The 15,014-nt window shown below is 49.1% G+C and overlaps 1 long non-coding RNA gene across 1 annotated transcript; it reads left to right on the top strand.

Annotated features, from left to right (window-relative positions):
• Window positions 1-9,456: 9,456 nt before the first annotated feature.
• Window positions 9,457-11,902, top strand: LOC142817780 (uncharacterized). Its single transcript, XR_012895352.1, has 2 exons — window positions 9,457-10,132; window positions 10,568-11,902. It is a non-coding gene; the product is annotated as an uncharacterized LOC142817780 (long non-coding RNA).
• The last annotated feature ends 3,112 nt before the right edge of the window (window positions 11,903-15,014 follow it).

Below are 15,014 nucleotides of genomic sequence, written 5' to 3'. Positions count from 1 at the left end.
GCACGCATCTCATGATTATCATTTTTACACCAGTCACACACATTCGTCATCCATTGACGTCACATAATACCAACTTTGGCATATGTGAAGCTAGCGAAACGACCTCGAGCGCATCATGAGTGTGGCACGTAGTCATGATGTTACATGACACGCATGTCGTGATTACCATGTTTGGATGTGTCATTTACCTATGTCGTCCATTCGCGTCGCGTAATACCAAGTTTGGTACATGTGAAGCTAGCGAAACAGCCGCGAGCGCATCATGAGCGTAGCGTGTAGTCATGTTGTTACATGACACGCATCTCATGCTTATCATGTTTGCACCAGTATCATACCTTCGTCAACCACTGACGTACCGTAGTACCAAATTTGGCATATGTGACGCTAGCGAAACGGCCAGAGCGCATCATGAGCGGGGCATGTAGTCATGTTACATGAAACGCCTGTCATGATATTTATGTTAGGGTCTGTCGCTTGTGTTCGCCATGTAGTCATGTCATACCGTACCCGTTTTGCAACATGCCATGTGAATGAAACCACCGCCAGAGCTGCAGGACCATGAAATGTAAATCATGACATTCATGAATGTGATGATTTTCATGTTATGACAAGTTAAATATTCTCGTCATAAATTCATGTTATGTCATACCAAGTTTGGTATCGATACCAATATCCCAACGGCTAGGAGAGCTAAATATCGTAGGCGGCTAGATAGATAGATAGATAGATAGATAGATAGATAGATAGATAGATAGATAGATAGATAGATAGATAGATAGATAGATAGATAGATAGATAGATAGATGCGATCAGTCACCGAAGTTCGTTAAGAAATGCTTCGCATTTAAAACAGGTGATTGTGACTGCCCAAAACACGATTGCCTCGAACAAGGGTTGTGCCTACAACGCCATGCAGCCGCCGCCAGAGACGAGGCGGCAATCAAACGCTGGACGCGTTCACGTATATTCATGCGTTGCCAAGCTCGCATCAGGGGAGACGGCGTTTCGGCGCGCAAGGCGATGCGCAACCTCGCTGCACTGCCGTTGCAGCATCGACCAGCACCTCAGCAACGCGACGACAAAGTGTGTTTAGAAAAAAGTTGTTACGATTTAGAGTACTAGGTACTCTACTATGGGAGAGCATAAAGCCGTCCCGTGCAAATGTGTTTAGAAAAAAAGGGGGTAACGATTTAGAGTACTATTTGTACTATACTATGGGAGAGCATAAAGCCGTCCCGTGCACTCACTCAAAACGACTTTTTGGCGGCCAACATGTGGTACATCATTTTAAAATCCAACCACATCTTTAGCGCCCACCAATATTGCTCTGGTTTCTGTGTTCACACTTGTGCGTAGTATTGATTAAAAAACAAATTTTCCACATATTTGAGGCAGAACATCAGCACGCTATTATACTGTGGCGTGTTTCTTTATACTATAAATGTCATACATAAGTAATTTTAAGGAATGTAGCATTTATTACGCTAAGCTGACAATGCAACACTATGCACGAAACAAATTGGCAGATCCCACGTACAGTGGGAATCGATGATATGCGAAGCACTAATGAAGAAGGTTTATATGCCCGTTTAAAATCAGAACAACGTTACGAGGTGGAGGTAAATTAGGCCGTACATAACTTCCATTTCATAATTATTATGTTTGGACGTGTCCTTTGCCTTCATCATCTATTCACGCCACCTGACACCAAACTTGGTATATGTGAAGCTAGCGAAACGGCCGTGAGCGTGCTATGAGCGTAGCATCTAGTCATGTTTTACATTACACGTATATCATGATTATTATGTTTGGACGTGTCATGTAACTTCGCCGTCTATTGACGTCATGCAATACCAATTTGGTATATTTGAAGCTAGAGAAACGACCGCGAGCGCGTCATGAGCGTGGCATGTGGTCGTGTTGTTACGTGACACGCATCTCGCATGATTGTCATGTTTGCACCAGTAACATACCTTCGTCGTCCATTCACGTCACGGAATACCAAACTTGGAATATGTGAAGCTAGCGAAACGGCGGGGAGAGGATGACGAAGCTGCCCAATATACTGCGACGCAACGTTGACGAGCGCATGCTGGGCGCAGCGACGCTACGCTTGCAAAACGCGAACACTCTATACTCCGACGCCAGACGCGACCAGCGTCTATCGGCACAGCCCAGTGACAACCGGTGCGAAATGCGACATGCTGCATTTCACACCAATCACGTTACCCACAATGCACCGCGTCTGCCTAGCTTCGTGACGAAGATACGCCGGGCGTGCTCGAACGCGCATGCGTCAAAGCAACGCAGTGCGGCGCGTGCCTGCGACTATATGCCAGGAAGATTGGCGATTGGCGTGGCACGACGCCGGCATGACGCGACGAAACGAACGCTGGAGCACACGCGCACCGGGTCACGTCTAAGTGTATTGGCGCCTTGAGTGCAGCACGTAGTCATGTCTTACATAACACGCATCTCATAATTATTATGTTTGCACCAGTCACATACCTTGGTCATCCATTCACGTGACGTAATACCAAATTTGGCATACATGAATCTAGCGAAACGGCCCCGAGCGAATCATGAGTGCGGCATGTAGTCATGTTTTTACATGACACGTATGTCGTGATTATCGTGTCTGGACATGTCATTTACATATGTCGTCCGTTCGCGTCACGTAATACCAAATTTGGTGTATGTGAAGCTTGCAAAACGGCTGCGAAGGAATCATGAGTATGGCTTGTAGTCATAATGTCACATGACACGCATCTCATGATTATCATGTTTGCACCAGTCACATACCTTCGCCATCCATACGCATCACGTAACGCCGAATTTGGTATATGTGAAGCTATAGCGAGACGGCTGCGAGCGCATCATGAGCGTGGCGTGTAGTCATCACTCATGACTTACATGACATGGATGTCATGATTTCTACGTTAGGGTATGTCGCTTGTGTTCGCCATGAAATCATGTCATACCATACCAGTTTTGCAACATGTAAATCGAACGAGACCATCGCAAGAGCAGCAAGGCCATGACATGTAAATCATGACATTCATGACACAAATGTCATGATTTTCATGTTATGACTAGTCAAATATGCTCGTAATACAGTCACGTTATGCCATACCAAGTTTGGTATCGATGCCATTATCCAAACGGCCAAGAGAGCTTAAAGTCGTAGGCGGCTAGATAGATAGATAGATAGATAGATAGATAGATAGATAGATAGATAGATAGATAGATAGATAGATAGATAGATAGATAGATAGATAGATACGCTCAAAGTCGCCGAAGTTCGCTAAGAAATTCTTCGCATATAAATGTGTTTTCTGCGTTTTACTAAGACGATGCAGTGGTGGCACTTACCCGCTCAAATAAATAAATATCAAATAAATATTTCATTCACTCTCTACAGACGGAAGACTATCGTCGTTCGACGACATTTGCAGTGAAACAAGCAGATATGGGGTCTTTTTTTTTGTATAGTCCCATTTGACATCTATCAAGCGAGTTTGCTTGATTCGAATTTTCTTGGTCGTTTTTTTTTTAATTCTTCGACTCCACGTTACCAGTACCTAAATATTGCGGCTTAGTAAAGATTGAAAAGAGAACAAAGATGCACGTGGCACATGCACTGCTTTCTTCCGCGCTATCATTTAGTCGTACTGATGATCCAGCTTCACTGACGTTACTTTCTAAGTCGTCGACGAGGGAAGTTGGAGGACCGACGGCCCTGCCGAAAAAAAAATGCTAAAAATAAGACAGTAGCTAACGCTGCTATACAAAGCCATTTTAGGTACTTGGAACACCGAACACATATTTCAAATTAAGATAGCCAAACAGAACTTACGCATTGCAGGTGGGAAGTTAAATCTTGCAAGCTAGAAACACGCTTCGGGCGCCGTATTTGGCCCAAACACTCGCACGCCGCAGTTCCGACGACACAAAGTCTTCTATCACCAAGGTATTCGATTTTTTTCTTTTTTTATCTCTTTCGTCATAAGCCATTGGCTATGGGACAAATTTTTCGTCTCACGCGTTTGAATCATGCAATGGCAGACGGCTAATGGCGGCGAAGGACATAAGAAGGGAAATATAATCGCAAACAGGTAAATCCCTACGTGATTGAACCCATCGTATAAGTATATTCTGAATAAAATTCAAGGGAACGAAAGGTAGCCAAGTGGCCAAAAAGCCGAGGTCTTTTGATGCCACACCAGGTATAAAGATGGGGGCAAGATTAAACAAAGTAGCCTAAGAAAGCAACCCGGGTACTTCATGCTTCAAGATCCTGGTCCTTGAATCTTATCGAGCGACAAGGCCACGATGGCGCTGAAAGTGACGACGTTATTATCCAGCGTAAAACATCGTTAATTCCTGGCCACTGTTGCGAACGACGGGCCGATCCCGCCGCTTCCGCCACTGTTGAGAACGACGGGCCGATCCCGCCGAAGCCACCACTGTTGAGAACGACGGGCCGATCCCGCCGAAGCCACCACTGTTGCGAACGACGGGCCGATCCCGCCGAAGCCACCACTGTTGCGTAGCGTATGTTTATCAGCTCGCGACTGCTTCTGCGCAGAGCTGATAAGACGAGCGGACGAGACGACGGTGAGTTAAACGAGGTTTATGTACAGCATATATACAGAAGCGTTACAATTTCGGCACTGGGGCCGACAGAGACTCGAAGAGCCGAGCTCTCCTCTCTAACACATAGGTCAGCTTTTCGCCTAAAACCGCCGACTCACACACATGTCGGCTCTCCGACACGGGGCCTCCTCTCGCTCACATAGGACCGCCGCTCGCGACGCGCCGGAGGGCTTCTTTTATTTACACCGGGTCCAACCAAAATGTCCAATCAGAAGCGCCACTGGTCGTCAGGGCAGATTCCTCCAATGGGGGGTCGCCGCGCCATGCGTCAGACCACCAGACACGAGAACGCCGGCTCGCTGTCACGTGCGCAGATGACTCAATGCACGTGGGCCAGGGAAGCGCCGCGCGTGTTCACACCGTCGAGTAGATCGCGCCCGGCCGACTGCGGCTGGCCTTGACCCAGATTGCCTTTTTCAGAGGCACGGTCGTTTGACGAGGACTCGCTGGCATAACAGCACCCCCGCCGCCAGACAATGCACCGGAAAGACGAGCTGCTTCCACGGGGCTCGGATGTCAGGTGCGCTCGTTCGCCAGGTCCCTCCAGGTTCGCCTCCAGGGCCATGGGGAGAATACAGCTCCAGACTGGTCCGGGAACACATTCCACTTTTGACGACGGATCCCAGCTCCACTGGCTTGTCGCCACAACTCGCTGGCCAACTTCACTCGTCTCTTCTGACCATCTTCGGTTTCAGCACTTGTCGATGGTTCTGCAACTTGCCAAGAACGGTTCGACAACAGACAACACACGACACAAGCAAGTGCCCTCGGTCACCCGACAGAACACCAGACAAAGTATAGTACAACATATACCTATCTACGTGTCTATCGGAATTTTGTTCCCTCTACATCAAGAGGCACATGTGGGACACAAGACTCTTAAAATGACAACTCAATTTTTTCCCACGTACAACAACGTAACGAATTAGAATACCACATAAAGTTGGCCCCTTGAGATCACATTGAACGAGAGCGCTCAGCCCAGGTCGTGATGAGGTCAAAATTTTGCCCCGAATCACCAGCCAGAAACCGAAAGGTTGAGAAGGTACTAGCTAGAACGCACTGCTCAATGCACCTGCATTAGCGTTTAGCTTTCCCCCCCCCTTTTTTTTAGCGCACGTCAAAGTTGCGCTGTGGAACAACATGCTCCACCTTAGTAACTGGCCACCTTTAGGCGACGATACCTATGCGGCACCAAGAGCGGCTCACACTTACGACGTTGCACAGGGGAACAACGATACGGCTTACTACGGATTGACTCCTCACCGCTTAGCTCGATATCGTGTTCGATCACCTTCGTGTTTCCGGGACGGTCCGAAAACACATCTTCAAACACCAAAACAATCTTTCTCAGGTCCTCCTTCCGGACTTCACTTAACCTAGGCTCTAGGTTTATCTGCTCCCGGATTACTTTCGATCCCCCTTCAATTACCTCACTAGAACTAAAAATTTCTGCTTCCTCTTCCTCTGAAGCATTCAACAACAGATTTACGACCGCTTGATGTTGAACGTATGGTTTCATCAAGTTGTAAATTTTGTCCGGCCGCCTTCCTAATTTCACTTCATAATTTGAATCGCAAGGCTTCGATAATACGTTGGCGGGCCCTTCCCAATCAACCTCAAGCTTGTTCCCTTTGGATGGCTGCCGCCGCATAACCTGATTATCAACTTCAAAAGCGCGCTTCTTCCCCGATTTCTCGTAGTGCTCCTTCGACAGCACTTTTGCCGCGTTTTTCTGGCTTTCCACTAGCGCTTCAATTTGGCTTTCCACTAGCGCTTCAATTTGGCTGTCCACTAGCGCTTCAATTTGGCTTTCCACTAGCGCTTCAATTTGGCTGTCCACTAGCGCTTCAATTTGGCTTTCCACTAGCGCTTCAATCGAGTGATCCTCACGCTGCTCTCGAATGAGCGTCTCTCGATCAACTCTCGGCAGCTCGCTCCAACTTTCCGCTACAGGCGAGAGCGTTGCAACCCTCTCGCTCTGACTCAATGGCGCCACGTCGTCTCCCCCAGCGCATACCGCGCCGGCCGTGTCGGCGATGGGCCGCTCGCGTGACTGCTCACATGACTCATGCGGAACCTTTCCGTTCTGGGGTTCCGTCGACCCGCCGACAAGGTCACTTGAGAGTTCACCGCATGGAACCAGGTCCAGCTTCCGCGAAAGCTTTCGCGCTTGCGATCGCGTGAGAGCCATGCACGCTAAGTTGGGGAAGAATGATTTGCCCTGCTCTTTGAGAAGCTGCTCCGAGTTGTTGGAGAAAAGATAAGAAAAACGATCATTTAGCGCGGCAGACACAGCCGCTTCGGTGCAAAGCTTACCGATTGGGCCTTCAATGACAACCGTGGCGATTGGTAAGCGAACACTCTGCTCCTCGGCGACTTGCCTGATCCACGCGCATTCTCCTGTGAAATCATCCGGAGACACCAATGAAGGATGGACAACATCCATGGTTGCCGCTGAGTCTCTAAGCGCTCGGCACGTTTTCTTATTTACTTTAACTTCTTGGATATACGGCTCCAACAACCGCATGTTTTTTTCTGATTCTCGGATTGTTGCGAAGGCAAATTTTTCCTGACAGTTTCTCGCGATGTGTCCTTCCTTTTTACAGTTGTAGCAGATTAGCGGCTTCCGTTTGTTTTCCGATTCAAATGCCTGTGTGGTGGAAACCTCACTCGATTTCTCCGCTTCTGTTTGCCCTTCCCCTACACTGTCCTTCGTAAGAGACGGTTCCTTTTTGAAATTACGGTGCGGATCGGGTTTCCGTTGATCAGGTTTCCTTGAAAAGCCCTCTTTCCTTTCATCCTTTTCAACGCGCACTGCCCTGCTATGCAACTTTCGGCGAGTATAATACTCCTCAGCTAACTCGGCTGCCTTGTTTAACTGTACTTCCCCAAGTCTGTCCTGCAGCCAAAGTTTGACATCCTCCTCGATGCAGCGGTAGAATTGCTCCAATGCAACGCATTCCACCACTTTATCGCGGTCGTCATAAACACCTTCGCCCTTGAGCCATTCAATCAAATCGGCTTTAAGACGAAACGCGAAGTCAACGTGTGACTCATTCCCCTTTTTAGCATACCGAAACCTTTGCCTGAAAGCCTCGGGTGACAACTTATAACGTCTCAAGAGCACTTCCTTAACCTCGTCATAGCTCTCAAACGCTTCCCTCGATAAGCAAGTTATCGCGTCGGACACTTCGCCGGGAAGAAGAGCTAGCAGGTTCCGCGCCCAAAGAGACCGCTCCAAAGCGTTTCGCTCACAGACGTGTTCAAACTTGACGAGATATTTCGCCATGTCCTCGCCTACTACGAACGGTGGCAATTGGTCCCTGATTCTAAAACCGCTGACCTGAACTGTTGGAGAAGCTACGCTAGGCGCCTGTGAACACTGTAGTATTGCCAATTCTAGTCGTTTCATCTCAAGGCGCTCCTGTCTCTCGGCCTCCTCGCGCTCGCGACGTTCACGCCTTTCAGCTTCCTCGCGCTCGCGACGTTCACGCCTTTCAGCTTCCTCACGTTCGCGAGCTTCGCGCCTTTCAGCTTCTTCGCGAGCTTCTACTTCTCGCCTTTCAGCCTCCTCACGGCGTGCTTTAATATCCACCCAGGCCTCATCGACTTCCTCAGCCGACACTCCCTCATCCTTCATGATCTCAAGGATCGCTTGCTTTCGTTTCGCACGGCCTAAAGTAATGCCGAGTTCCTCACAAATTTCGATGAGTTCCTTCACTTTAAGGTTCTCCATCGTTCACACTAGCCTCTTGCTGTTTGCCCCTGTTAACAATTTACTTGCCGTACCCACTATAAGCCTACTAGCAAGACGCGCAAGCAATTTTTCACACTCCCGTGTTTACCCCCTCCGCATTAACTTTGGTTTCAAAGCACTTCGACTTTGCTTGAAACGATCAAAGCTCACTACAATGCTTCACACAGCCCTTCTCTAAACTACTACAACCTGAGCTAGAGTAGTCTGGTGAACTGAGGGGAAAACATCAGGCACTCACCGCATCGATGTCGCTGACGCCGGCCGATCCCGCAGCTGCCAACCACTGTTGCGAACGACGGGACGATCCCGCCGCTTCCGCCACTGTTGAGAACGACGGGCCGATCCCGCCGAAGCCACCACTGTTGAGAACGACGGGCCGATCCCGCCGAAGCCACCACTGTTGCGAACGACGGGCCGATCCCGCCGAAGCCACCACTGTTGCGTAGCGTATGTTTATCAGCTCGCGACTGCTTCTGCGCAGAGCTGATAAGACGAGCGGACGAGACGACGGTGAGTTAAACGAGGTTTATGTACAGCATATATACAGAAGCGTTACAATTTCGGCACTGGGGCCGACAGAGACTCGAAGAGCCGAGCTCTCCTCTCTAACACATAGGTCAGCTTTTCGCCTAAAACCGCCGACTCACACACATGTCGGCTCTCCGACACGGGGCCTCCTCTCGCTCACATAGGACCGCCGCTCGCGACGCGCCGGAGGGCTTCTTTTATTTACACCGGGTCCAACCAAAATGTCCAATCAGAAGCGCCACTGGTCGTCAGGGCAGATTCCTCCAATGGGGGGTCGCCGCGCCATGCGTCAGACCACCAGACACGAGAACGCCGGCTCGCTGTCACGTGCGCAGATGACTCAATGCACGTGGGCCAGGGAAGCGCCGCGCGTGTTCACACCGTCGAGTTGATCCGTCACCCCCGGAAAATCTTTTCAGGCCTGCGCCCAGCAATCTGACGTCATTTCCGGCCGGCCGACTCTCGGGGAAGCCGCAGCGGCAGCGAGCGCAGCGCGGGCGGCGGTGGTGACGGTTCGGCGGCGTGGTATTGACGGTGTTTCGCGTTTGTTGCTTTCCGTTGTTGTTTTGCAGCAATTTCGTTTCCGTGCGTGATGCTGGAGTGATGCGACAATGCCGAATAAGTGTTGTGTACCCGGATGCACCGGCAACTACAAAACAGGAAAGAAGATACAAGTGTTTTCCTTCCCTAAAGACGCCGACGCTCTCGGGCGGCGGTGGTGACGGTTCGGCGGCGTGGTATTTACGGTGTTTCGCGTTTGTTGCTTTCCGTTGTTGTTTTGCAGCAATTTCGTTTCCGTGCGTGATGCTGGAGTGATGCGACAATGCCGAATAACTGTTGTGTACCCGGATGCACCGGCAACTACAAAACAGGAAAGAAGATACAAGTGTTTTCCTTCCCTAAAGACGCCGACGCTCTCGGGCGGCGGTGGTGACGGTTCGGCGGCGTGGTGTTGACTGTGTTTCGCGTTTGTTGCTTTCCGTTGTTGTTTTGCGGCAATTTCGTTTCCGTGCGTGATGCTGGAGTGATGCGACAATGCCGAATAAGTGTTGTGTACCCGGATGCACCGGCAACTACAAAACAGGAAAGAAGATACAAGTGTTTTCCTTCCCTAAAGACGCCGACGCTCTCAAACAATGGCTACGCGCCATTCCTAGGAAGGACTTCGTGCCGACTTCGTGCACTAAGGTAAGAATTTGAGATGCTCCTGTTCTTAGCTTGTCGTTGCTTGTTCGGGTAGAAATCACCTATGGTGGGAAATACTTGAGCGTGTGGCCGCCGGGCCTCGCGAAGCGCTGACGCCAGCAGTTGATGAGAATCGCCCATAAAGGCACGTTCGCAGCAAGGATGGTCAGCTGCGCTTTGTTCACTAACAGTGCCGTGGTGTCGTCCATTCTTGCAAGCTCTCGGTGGAAGCGCTTCGTGGAGTGCGGTGACATCACGCTCCCGTGTTTCCTTTCATGTTGCTTGTACCGCTTAGCGCAGCGCTTTTATTTAGATGCTTGCGAAACGTAGGTAGACTTTGTTTTAGCTACACGGACTGTAAACACGGTCATGCAAACGGGAGCGCATTTTTTTCTTTTGAGAAGTGGCGTCTCAGACGTTCTTGAAACGTTTGTGCAGGTGTGCGCGGATCATTTCGACGCTTCATGCATCGAGAAGACGACATCGTACACGGATGCAAGGACAGGGAGAGTTATTGAAGTTGCACTCCCAGTACCACGGTTGCGTCCTGGATCTGTCCCAACGGTATTTCCCGGCTGTCCGTCCTACCTATCAGTACGAGACCAGAGCACGAGAGAAACCCCTGACGCCAAGAGGAGCCGACAAGAAGCCTCCCAACTCGCCCGTGCTGTAGAAGAGTCGCTGGCGTCATATGAAGCGGAGCAAGAACGAGACCGGTTTTCGTCTCTCGAAGAACTAAGGGCTCGCCTGCAAGGGGTGTCAGTGTCTCCGAAGTGGACTGTGATTCATAAAGAAGAGTGCTCCATGTTTTTGAACATTATCGACTATCGTGAACCTTGTTTGAATGCGTCATTGACCGTGTTTGCAAACCTTGAAGTCTTTGCCTGCTATCAAAGTTGCAAACTGTGCAGCAAATATAATGCTCAACAACTTGTGCAAGCAAAGGAACGATATTTTACGCATTGAAAAAGATCAGAAGGCGAAAAATAGAAAGGCCCGAATTTTTCTTGGAAAGTAATTTTCCAAGAGTCGCGTCTTTCTCTTCACATTTATTCTTGTGAAACTGCACAGAGTGTATTTGATTGCATGTCATGACTTGATTTCCTTGGTATACTTCTGCCTTATGTAAAATGAGCCTTGTTTCCAGTTTTGTATCTCTTTACAAGTTGTTAGCTTTTAAAAGTGCTGTACTTTTTTATTTTTTTAACTCGAACTGCCTCGGTGCCTACTGTAGCAGTTGTACAGTCCGTTTTGGTACCTAAGCTGTGTACACTTTCCTTGTGCACTCTGTGTACAGACATGTTGTGCACTGTAATTTGTTTTTTCTTAGATTTTTGTTTGATTTTTTCCCTAGGACATGCACCTACCTGTGGCAGTACAATTACTTTTCTTTCTGTCATTTATCATGCTGTGGACCACAATTTAGTCACCAGTGTTCTTATGTATTGTATTTTTTGGCAAGTGTTTGAACCTGATACCTTGTGTTGCTACTGCTACTATGATGAACGAATGGTATGTTTTCCTCTAACCTACAATTTAAATGAAAGTGTGCTTTTTCTGTTCCAAAGCTCGGGGATGTTTTTGCTGTTACAATCTGTTTTGTTTTGAGTTTTATGTGGCAAGATATTGTGTTTTGTACTTTTGGCATATTTTCAGCATTAAGGGCAACATCTTGTGTTGCCTGTCGTCTGCCTGGACCGAGAACAATGCGCACTGTGATATTTGTACAGACGGCGTCTGGCTGTGATAAATAAATATGCATTATTCCATTCACGATATTCATTATTTCTTGATACCTTGATAAGTTCCCCAACCGCGGTGGCTCAGTGGCTAAGGCGTAGCGCTGCTGAGCACTAGGGCGCGGATTCGATACCCGGCTGCGGCGGCCGCATTTCTGATGGAGGCGAAAAGCAAAAACGCCCGTGTGTACGAGATTTCGGCCCACAATAAAGATTCCCAGGTAGTCAAACTTGATCCTGAGCCCTCCCCTACGGCGCGCTTCATCGCCTGCGTTGCGTCGGCGCGTTAAACCATACAATCAATCGATACCTTGATAAATCGTGCGGACATGGTGTCAAGGCACCTCGCCCGAGTCGGTAGGCGTGAAGGGCGCTCGCGGCTGGCGCAGCCACCCAGCGAAGGGCGGCCGGCCGGCCGGCGCGATGTGACGTCGTCGACGTCACGTCACGTGACGCGCAGGCCTGAAAAGCTTCCGGGGGTGACGGTTGATCGCGCCCGGCCGACTGCGGCTGGCCTTGATCCAGATTGCCTTTTTCAGAGGCACGGTCGTTTGACGAGGACTCGCTGGCATAACACCACAAAGCTTGGAACATATATGCTCGACCAGATCGTAGCCCGACTGAACACAGGTTTGTATTTGTTACACACCCATGCTATGGGTTGCATTTGTATCCTAAAACAATGATATTTATTACTTTATTCGTCGTTTATAGATTAATTGTTGGGGTTGCTGCACAGTTTTACTATATGCTTTTCTCTCCAAAATCTAACCTGGCAGCAAAGCTGTATATCTCGGACCGGTGCCTTCCCAGTGTAGAAATTTCTACTGGTTCTTGCAAGTGTCTATGCCGACACTGTGCGTAGACGAAATGGACAAAAGTGTGAAGGGAGAAAGAGCATCTCGCGAAGCGCACTCATGCAGTGATGCTTGTTTCGTGGTAGTGCGGTGTAGCTGCTGCACAACGTATACATTTACGGGAAACCGGATAAGGAGAGACGGCAGGACGGCGCAGCATATGTTCAAACCGGAGAGAGAAAAAAAAAAGCAAACTAAGTGGAAAGGCATCGACAGCCGCAGTGCGAACACAGACAGGGTTAGCTGGACGCATGAAAACAAAGGACTAGGCAGAATCTTCAACTTCGCATCCAATCCGACCCTATATCCGATGACCTACGGTGCGACGGGTGGAACGGTGACGCTTTGTCATATCAGGCTGCAGAATTGTATGTCCTGTGCATAAAGAAAAGAAAAAAAAACGCACAGATTTGTTCCTCTCGACATGGCACCACCGGCAGGCCACAGCCAATGAAAGCGCGAGAGACTTGCGACGTCACACCACTGGCGGTGCCGCTGTCGCCGCTTCGATTACATTAATCCCCGTGGCCAAGGCAAGCCCAGGCTGGAGGCATTTTCCGGTATCGTCACTTGTTCTGGCATAATAAACACTGGGTACAATTTACTCATCACGCTAAATAATTCCATGATGAATAAAGAAATGATATCTGAAGCGCGCACTGCTGCAAGGCGGTGCCCGTTTCCAAACTGCTAGCGAGAAAGCGAGCGGTGATGCCAGGCCCTTTCGCAGGTCTCTGCTAGCAGGCTCGCATCACGTCCACCTTTGCTCTTCACATAGAGGGCTTCGAGGAATGCACTTGAATATCTTAGTGCGTTACATGCGAATACAAAGCTTAGTCGTGTAGGAAAAAGCAAGCCCTTTCTGGCCTAGCACGGCGGACGTCCACCCGGATAGGTCTTTCTCGTGGTTCACGGTTACGGTACATGTGCTTGTCACTTGCGATAGCTTTGACTTAATGCTCATTTCCTTAAAAACAGAAAATAAGCTGCGCAATGCTTGTTTTTGCACTTCAATAAGAAGATTCGAAATATTGGAGCACGCCGAAGCGTAGTATACCAATGGAGCATGCGGCTGTTTTCGTGTCGCCATGTGTGCTGAATCGTCGCAGTACGTGACATTTAAGGGACAATAACGGAGACCGGAAGACGAACACAACGAATTTAGTGCATTTTTCTTCATATTTTACGTACTACTGACATTAGTGGCAGTAGAAACTAAACAAGCAACGAATCGCCCACTTTGTCATTCTCGAAGATTCTTTTCCTCGGGTACAGCCTTTTCAAATGATCCAGGCCCAACAGTTTATATGCTGCGCAATTCTGCAAGGCATTGCCTTGAAGAAGAAAGATCCACTTTTCAGAACGTTGGATCTAGCGATATTTCTTGTTGAATGATTTCTTAAAGCATCAGTGAGTCCATTACGTGTATTTCATTGAATGTATTAGAAACAAAGGCTCGAAAAGTTAAGTTTGAAACTGGCAACATGCATTTCCATGAACAGGAAGCTTTCACCTGATTTGCAAAATCAGGTGAAAGATAATAAATGCGGACATCCACGCTAACCTCACTTCGTGCAAACAGACCTTAAGACGCCCGGCAACCGCTACGAATGCGCATGTTCCTTCAAACCGAAACTAGCGCTGAGTTTACGGGGCCTGCCCTCCGCTGCGGCGTCTGCCATAATTATATGGTTGTTTTGGGACGTTGAAGGTCGCGAATTTATTGCAAATTCAGTATCTGCGACCATAACAACATGCCTACGAAGGCTTTTTTCACTATATTGAATTAAACAACGGCACTATAGGCGAGTAAAAAAAAACTTCGACCGAGGGAACCCCCTCTCCCGCGCGGATCGCAGGGGAGGAGTGTGGGAGAGCGACACCAGTGGGGGCGGTGACGTCAGCTGCGGGATCGAGCCGGGCCGCCGGGGCGCGAGTTTACAAAGGCGAGCGGATAAAGCCACCCAGAATGCACCGCGGGCCAACACTCTTGGAGGCTATGCATTTCCGCCGGCCTAACTGTGTCATCGCGCTGTCGCTCCCCGCACTTTCGTATAGTGTTGCAGCAGCCTAGCGCATGACCTACTACACTCCTGACCTGCCCAGAGAGCACCTCTTCCAGCGCCCACGTTCTAGTTCATACCTTCTGCCGCTAGGGCCGTCACCTACGAGCGGCGTGGCGCTAGTCAGCACCTGCTCGCTGACGTCATCTTCACTCTTTGTGGTCAAATTTTGACCAACAAAGCACTCGTAGTGCGTATTTATGATCCAAAATTTAGAATTATTCAG

Source organism: Rhipicephalus microplus, chromosome 5, assembly GCF_043290135.1.
Source record: "Rhipicephalus microplus isolate Deutch F79 chromosome 5, USDA_Rmic, whole genome shotgun sequence".
NCBI lineage: Eukaryota > Metazoa > Arthropoda > Arachnida > Ixodida > Ixodidae > Rhipicephalus > Rhipicephalus microplus.
Note: the sequence above shows the minus strand (reverse complement) of the source record. Positions and strands in the feature narration are given on the sequence as shown.